The 9,203-nt window shown below is 33.7% G+C and overlaps 1 pseudogene; it reads left to right on the top strand.

Annotated features, from left to right (window-relative positions):
• Window positions 1-7,633: 7,633 nt before the first annotated feature.
• On the top strand, window positions 7,634-8,266 carry LOC124971350 (ATP synthase subunit O, mitochondrial-like; annotated as a pseudogene).
• Window positions 8,267-9,203: the final 937 nt, after the last annotated feature.

Below are 9,203 nucleotides of genomic sequence, written 5' to 3'. Positions count from 1 at the left end.
ACCAGTCCAAAATCAGGCAGATCCATTGCTTTTTGTCTTTTGGTGATAAGAATTGGCTGGTGTGGGGGACAGCAGGTTGTCAACCATTATTTCAGGAGTGCATGATATAACAAATCCATTCACCTCATGGCCAGGACACAAAATAGAAAGAGGCAGAGACCCCTTTGGGGCACACCCTCAATGAACTAAACCCTCTTCTAAGACATACCTCTTAAAGTTTCCTCCACCCAAAATAGCACTAAGCCTTTGACACACGAACCTTTTGGGAACATTTGTGGTAAAAGATATAGCTTTAATAATAATAGCTAACATTTACTGAGCATAGTGGTTCAAAATTCTAATATGTGTTAATTTCTTTAAAGTTCACAAAAACATATTTTAGGAAATATTATTATGAAACATTAGAGAAGACAAAAATGAAGTAAACAGGCGTTGAGTTACTTGCCTTAGGTTATAGCTGGGCAACCTGGCTCCAGAGTCTACACTCAAAACAAAGAAGTGAGTAAAGTTATAAAAAAGAAGAAAGATAGGAGCTGCCTTAAAGACAAAGAGGAAGAAAATGGGACAGCAAAAAATACTACAAAGAGTTAGGGAGGTAGGAAGAGATTTGGGATTCTAGGTAGTTGTTAAGAGTTTACTATTTGCATGGTCAAATGAGGTAGAAAGTTCTCATTGTCAAGAATGTTGCAAAATAATTAGGATCAGGGGACTCAAACCCATAAATCATTATGTATGGTCAGTTACATTTCTCAAAGGAGTTATACAGATAGGAAGTGATAAAGGTTAAGAAAGAAGGTCAATATCTATTGTTTTTTTTTTACTTTTAATTATTTAGTTGACTAATGAAGGTTAAATATATTCAAGGTGCACAACATTATGATTTGATATACACACATTTGGTTTAATAATCACTAACAAGAGACAATTTATTAAGTGAATTGATAACCAATCATTTCCTAGAGGAAAGAACATTAGCCTAAACCTTGCAAAAATTGTAGGCATCTAGAAGATATCTAAATGAGTGATGAAAGATGTAAAGAAAACTCTGAAAAGGAGTATGGATGCAATGTATCAACTAACTATCCATATTAATATGTTGTATCACAAAGCACCCCAAAACTTTGTGACTTAAAACAGGGTTTCAAGCATTGGTCAATCAACTGGGGGCTGTCCGATTCTAACAGAGCTCAAATGGGTTTGGTGTGATTTTTCTGGCCTTAGTCATAAGAGGTATCTTCCTATTATCAGCAGGAAAACTCAGATGTGGTAATGTTAGAAGCCAAGAGGAATTTTCCAGTCTTGCAAGTACATTTCAGGTCTCTGCTTATGTCAAGTATACTTGTTTTACATGCAACATCTGCTCAAACCAAGTTATATGACCAAGTCCAAAGACAGCTGGTAGGCAAGGAAGTTCTGAATGTAATGTGAGAAAACAGAAAATTCCCTGTTTAAAGAGAAAGAATTCAAAGTTTATAAGGGTGAAATGATTTATTTAACATATTACAGGTAAGATACCCAAGGTATTTGGATTCCTGTGATTTTTTTCAGACTTTCGAATGATGCAAAAGTTCAAATAAGAAGGCATTTGGAAAAACATTTTGAATGATAAGTTGAAGCTGTAAACACAAATTGATGAATGGCAGGTTAAAATATTTGTACTTTGTAAGAGATAATGAAGATTCATGAACACTGCAAGTGCTTTATAAAAATGATATTTTATGAAGATAGATCTGGAAGAGTTATTTAGGCATAATTAGAATGGAGAGAGAACATGATGTGTGAACCCAAACAGGTACAAGTAAACCTAATTATAAGAAAACCAGAGTGGATATATTGATATTTGATAAAGTAAATTTCAGGACAATAAATATTAGCATAAAGGGGAACATATGACAATGATAAAATTTTAAACTATCTATAAGGCAAATATCTTAAGTGTGCCTTTAACAAATAATGGAATTAAAACTACATAAAATATAAGTGAAGTAAGGGGAGCCATAAACAAATCAACAATTACATTTTAAGATTTCCATATTCCTTTATCAGGAATTGGTAGAACAAGTAGACAGGCAATCACAAGGATATAGAAGATTGATCAATGCTATGAACCATTTCAAATTTCTACTGATAGAACAATGAACCAAATAAAAGAAAATACATATTCTTTTCAAGAGTACATAGAACATTTATTCATATGGATCATATAATTGGCCCCAAATAAGGGTTGTTTTATGTTTTTTATTAATGCATTATATTTATGCATATTAGGATTCATTTGTACATAATCATACATGCATGGAATATAATTTGATCCACTTCAGTACCATTTCCTCTTTCATTCCCCTCCTCCCTTTCCCTATTTCTCTTACATTTTTTACTGATCTTCCTTAAATATATATTTTTAAATTGGTGCTTTATAGATAAAAAGAAGAAATTCACTGTGGCATATTCTTATATGAACATAGCATAATTTGGTCAATTTTATTCCACCATTTCTCCCTTTTCCCATTGCTCTATTTTCTTTCTCTACTGCAGTGATCTCCCTTCTAGTTTCATAAGATGCCCCCCAACTTTTTCCCTTATTTTGATCTTGTTTAAATCATGCAGACTATGTTCACTGACCAACATAATAGGTATGTAGAAAAGGGACTATGTTGAAGCTAAGCTATATATAACCCGTTAGGCAACAAATAACTCATGTATAAAAGAAAAAAATGTATAAATTAGAACAAATTTTGAATTCAGTGGTAATTTAAAAACTACATGAAAATATGTTGAAGACAGAGGTATTTATGGAGAGGCATCAGCAAAGTAGGTGAATAGGAGACACAATCTTATTCCACCCCTTTATAAAGATCAAGTAGAAACTATTCACAGATAGTAATTCCCTGTGGAAAAAAAATGGTAACATTTGATAATGGTTGCACTTCACCAGAGATATCAGGTAACAACATAGACCTCTCACAAAACTTATCTGGTTGTTCTCAGAATAGATGGAAATGTTACTTGAATTGAATACCTACATACCTATCTTCAGTCTATAACTGCTCCCTGCCCCTGAGATGGGCAAAATTCCTATAGTGAGTTCTAACAATAAGCAGATACTAATGCAGCATACCTGGGAGTTTAAGTAGTGCTCTTGGAAGCCAAAAATACTACCATCAGAAGTCAATCAGGTGGGAAAAAGAACACAGTGGCGAATTTCAACAAGCAGCCATTAATTTTGTCACCTTGAAGGTTAAGCAGTGATCTCAGAAAATTCAAATCTCATTCCCAGATATTACCTAGGGAGAGACATGCTATGCATACTGAATAATGATAGTAAACAGGAACTACTTCTGCCATACTCAGAAGTTCAATCAATGCTCACTTTTGCCTCAAAGATCACTCCCAGACTGAGTAGAGAGAGAAGCAAATATAAGCTTACCACTTCTACTGAATATAGGAATTGGTTCATCCATCCTGATCTACTTAACCATAGAGCCTCTGCTATAATATGCTCCAAGTGCTATAAATTAATAGTGGTACCAATGAATATAACCTGTAGCCCAGCCAGATTAGAGATAATTGCAGTACCTATCCAGCAGTGCAGCCTAATTTCAGAACTCAACCAGTGCTCTTGCCAAGTACTAGAATAAAGCCATCAAACCCACCTGAATTCATATCAAAGGCAGCAAACCAACTCCAGAGAAACCAAAAGCAACTTCTCCCTCTCTAAGGGCATTACCTGCTGACCTAATCAGAAACATAGTCTAGCATTAAAATTGAAAATCTATCTCTGCTAAGGAATGCCTGTGAAAAACAGAAATAGTGTTTTTTTCCACAAATGTACAAATGCAGACATAAGGACACAAAGATTATAAAAGCTCAGGAAATCATGACATCACTGAAAGCATCAAACAAATCTCCAACAATGGTCCCTCCTATAGTTTGGATCTGGAATGTCCTCCAAAGTCCCATGTGTTAAAAGTTTAGTCTTCAATGTGGCACTATTGAGGAGTGGTAGAACCTTTAAGAATTGATACCTAGTATGAGGTCTTCCAGGCTTTGGAGTTGTGCCCTTGAGGGGATAATTGAACTTAGGCCCCTTCCTCTCTCCCTTTCATACCTGGACATGAAGTGAGTGACTTTGCTCAACCACATGCTGCCTTCTATGATATACTCCCCCACCATGGGCCCCAAAACCAACAGGATCAACCAATCGAATGAAATCTCTAAATCCATGGGCCAACAAAAACTTTATCTCCTTATAGGTAGATTATTGTGGGTTATCAGTTAAAATAATGGAAATTTCAACAAAACAGATGCAAAGAAAGAGATACCTGTAACATGTCAGAAAAAATATTGAGAATACCTCTTAGAAAAAAGTTCCTTGCACTCTTAGAATATACAGGTAAAAATTAAACAAAAATTCGGGGTGAATGCAACAGAAAATTTAAGAAAATCAATGAAAAATCCCAAACAGAAATCTTATAAATAAAGTATATAATGACTGAATTAAAAAAATGAACAGAAAGCTTCAACAGCTGGCTCAGTCAAGCAAAGAAGGAAGAAAAGAAAAGAAATAGTGAGCTTGAAGATAGAAGATTTGAAATTATTCACCTACTGAAGAAAAAAGGAAATATGGAATATGAAATATGATCAAGAAACCTAACCTATGTAAGATGGAAATTAAAGGAGAAGAAGGAGAAAATGAATCAGAAATCATATTTTAAAAACTATTCAGATGAAAAGTTCCCTAATGTGAAGAAAAAAGCCAACATTCTGGCATATGAAGTGCAGAGATCTCCAATCAAACACAACCCAAAGAAGAGCTCACCATGAAATACAATGTTCAGCTACCAAAAATAGAAACAAAAATTCTAAGAGCTGCAAGAATTAAGAAGTATAACATATACAAAAGTATTCCAGTACAACTGTCAGCACACTTCTCAGAAAAAACCTTTCAGGCCAAAAGAAAATAAGATGCTATTTTCCAAGTGCTGAAGGAATAAATCTATAAAATAAGAGAACTGTATCTGGAAAAGCTATTCTTCAGAAAGGAAGGAAAGATAAAGACTTTCTAAGAAAAAGGCATTACCTAAGGGCATTACCTGTTGACCTAATCAGAGAGAATTCGCTAACACCAGACCTGTCTTAAGAAAAATGCTAAATAAAGATAATTCTTTATGTTGAAAGAAAAGAAGGCTAATGTGTAACTCAAAAGCATCTGAAGATATAAATCCCATAAGAAAAAATGAAGACACAAATTCAAAACACTTATAGTATAGTTGGGGGACTAAATCACTTTTATCCTAAGAAGATTAAAAGACAGAGCAAACTATCACATACAATGACTTCTTAAGATATAGGCAATATAAAAGATGTCAGTTGTGACCTCAAAATTCAAAATGTTGCTGGAGCATTGAGTTAAATTATAGAGTAGTGTCTATGATCAAAATCAAGCTGTTTTCAGCTTAAAATAGCATGCCATAATTACAAGATGTTGTCTTGCAAGCCTCATGGTAACAACAAATTAAAAAAATATACTGCTAAAAAATTACTTTACCCCAAAGGAAGAAAGTAAATGAGGGGAAAAGGAACAAAAGATCTACAAAATAAGTATAAAGCAAGTAACAGAATGGTAGTACTCAGCTGTGGCTTCTTAGTAAATTTATTAGTAATTTAGTCAATGCAAATAAACTAAAATCTCCAATGAAATGACATAGAGTATTTGAGTTGGTTTAAAAATTAAAAAAAACCACAATATCCAATTATATGCTGCCTGAAAAAGACTCACTTTATGAGTAAGGACACTGATAGACTGAAAGTAATTCCATAGGAAAAGATATTTCATGCACATGGATTCCAAAAGTATTAGGAGTAGCTACATTTATATTAGATAGTATAGACTTTTATTCGAAAATTATAAAAACAAAGTTTTTACATAATCCCAAAGTGGCAACTGAGCAAGACGCTATAATGATCATGAATACATAGAGAGCCAATATCAGAGCATCTAAATATATAAAAAAACATTAATAGGTCAAAAGGGAGAAAGAGAGATACATAACAATAAGAGTTCAGGACTTAATCATTCCACTTTCAGCAATGGAAACATAAATCTGCATCAAAAAATCAGATTTAAACTGTGCTTTAGACCAAATGAACCTAAGAGATATTTACAGAACATTTCTTCAAATGGCTGCAGAATACATATTCTTCTGAACTGTACATGGAAGACTCTACAAGGTAGATATTAAGCAATCATAAATTCAATAAGATCAAAATATCAAGTATTTTTTCCAAACATGATACTAGAAATTAATAGCTGCAGAAAAGCTAGACAATTAATCAATACATGGAACTTAAATATTCTCCTGAACAGCAAATGGGTCAATGAGCAAATTAAAAGATATATTAAAATATTTATTGAGATAAATGAAAATTGAAATAGAACATACCAAAACTTATGGAAGTTCAAAGGCAGTTCAAAGCAGATAAGTTGATAGCAATAAATGACAGCATCAATAAGTAGAAACAACTTAAAATTTAAAAAAAAAAACTTAATGATGTAGGGCCAAGAAAGTAAAAAATCACCTGTTGCTAAGTTGCCCATGGTTCTACTCAGCAGGCTACTCAGCAGGCTGAGGCAGGAGGATTGTAAGATGGAGGCCAGTGAGCAAATTAGCAAGACCCTGACTCAAAAATAAAATAAAATAAAAATGCCATGGATGCAGCCCAGTGATAGGGTGCTTGCCTAACTTGAGCAAAACTCTGGGAATAATCCTAAGTAATGCAAAAGGAAAAAAAAAAGAATAAAAACTAGAAAAATAAGAAAAAATAAGAACCCAAAGCTATTAGAAGGACAGAAATAATAAATATCAGAAAGAATATTGGCCTTTGGTTTGGGAGTACTGGCTTATTTCACTTAGCATATAGTCTCCAGTTCCATCCATTTACCAGCAAATGTCATAATTACTTTCTTCTTTATGACTGAATAATACTCCATTGTGTATATGTACCACATTTTCTTTATCCATTTCTCTGTTGAATGACATCTACATTGGTCGGATTGCTTAGCAGTTGTGAACTGAGCTGCTATAAACATTGATGTGGCTGTAAAAACTGAATGTTCCCTCTGATACGTGAATGCTAACATACAATAAGGGGGGGAGGGAAGAAGAGAAGTTAATTGGAATAGACAAAGGACAATGAAAGGAAGGGAGGTAGAAATGGGAATAGGAAAGACTAGAATGAATCAGACATGACCAATGTAGCTCCACAACATGTACAACCACAAGAAGGGGAAGTTATACGCAATGTATGCATAATTTGTCAAAATATAGTCTGCTGTCATGTATATCTAAAAAGAACTAATATAAAATAAAAAATAAATAAAATACAGAATATAAATAAATGAAATAGCATAAAAATATGAATATTAATGAAATAAAGAGCAGGTTTTTAAAAGATAAAATCAAGAAAACTTTAATTAGACCTACCAAGAACAATACAGAGAGGAATTAAATTAAATTAGAAATGAAAATGAAGATAAGTGCATCCATATAAATAGAAAGAATTGTAAGAGAATTTTATGAGCAACCATATACCAAAAATTCATCTCCCATCAAAGAAGAGTACCTGGGAGAAGATGGCTGCCCCAGCAGTGTCGCAACTTTCGCAGCAGGTGTGATGCTTCAGGACATCTGTGGTCAGACCATTTACCAAGCTCGTGAGACCACCTGTTCAGATAGATATATGTCATTGAAGGTCACTATGCCACTGTCCTTTATTTGGCTGCATCTAAACAGAATAAACTGGGACAAGTAGAAAAGGAGTTGTTGAGAGTAGCACAACTCCTTAAGGAACCCCAAGTGCCTGCTTCTATTCTGAATCCCTACATTAAGCGTTCTGTCAAAATGAAAAGCCTAAATGACATGACAGCAAAAGAGAGGTTTTCCCCCATCATGTCTAACCTGATCAGCTTGCTTGCTGAAAACAGTCACCTAGACAATACCCATCATCTCTGCCTTTTCGACCATCATGAGTGTGCACCCTGGAGAAGTACCTTGCACAGTGACCACTGCATCTCCTTTACCTGAAGTAATTCTCTCTGAGTTAAAGTCAGTCCTGAAGAGCTTCCTAAGTCAAGGCCAACTATAGAAATTGAAGATTAAGACTGATCCAGCAATCATGGGTGGCATGATTGTCCAAATTGGAGAGAAATATGTTGATATGTCTGCAAAAAAACGAAATTCAGAAGCTAAGTCAGGCTATAAGGTAGAGCATCTAAGTGTTGATTTTCTATCATCAGTGAAAATTTCTAGACATGGAGCAACAATAAAATGCTTCCTGAAAAAAAAAAAAAAGAAAAGTACCTCATGTTTTCATTGCTGAACTTCAGAAAATATTAAATGAAGTACTAATAGCATCTTCTCATTCTATTCAAAGCATTGTATAAAAAGGAATTTTCCAAAACAATTCTATGAGCCCAGCTTTACCTTCATACAAAAGCCAGACAAGGACCAAAAAAGAAAAACAAACAAACAAAAAAATTCCTTACACCTACAATCCAATAGCTCTGGTGAACAAAACCACAAAATACTCATTAAAAATACTAAAATCAATAGCACATTAAAAAGATTGTTTACTATACTCAAGTGGATTGCCTTCAAGGAATGCAAGAATGGTTCAACATATGCAGATGAGTAAACATGATAGATCACATTAACAGAACCAAGGACAACAATTATATAATTATCTTAATAGATACAGAAACAGCCTTTGATATAAATTGAATATTTATTCATGATAAAAACTTTCAACAAATTATAGAAGAAATGTACCTCAACATAATAAAGGTCATATTTCTGAAATTAACCCACAAATAACATTGTATTGAATGGGGAAATGTAGAAAATTTTTCCTGTAAAAACTGGTACAAGATGTGGATGCCAGCTTCCTCCACTTTTCTTCAACATATTATCAAAAGTCCTAGCCAAGGCAATTAAGCCAGGGAAAGAAAGAAAGATTATCCAAATTGGAAACACGGAATCTAAACTTCCCTTGTTTGTAGATTGAATTGATCTTTTATACAGAAAACCCTAAAGACTCCACCAGTTAAAACAACTGAATTCAGTAAATTTGTAGGATACAAAATCATGTAAAAATCAGTAGTAGTTTATAAATCAATAACAATTAGGAAAAAATTGAATAATTCC

The sequence above is a fragment of the Sciurus carolinensis genome, chromosome X, assembly GCF_902686445.1.
Source record: "Sciurus carolinensis chromosome X, mSciCar1.2, whole genome shotgun sequence".
Classification (NCBI taxonomy): Eukaryota; Metazoa; Chordata; class Mammalia; order Rodentia; family Sciuridae; genus Sciurus; species Sciurus carolinensis.
Note: the sequence above shows the minus strand (reverse complement) of the source record. Positions and strands in the feature narration are given on the sequence as shown.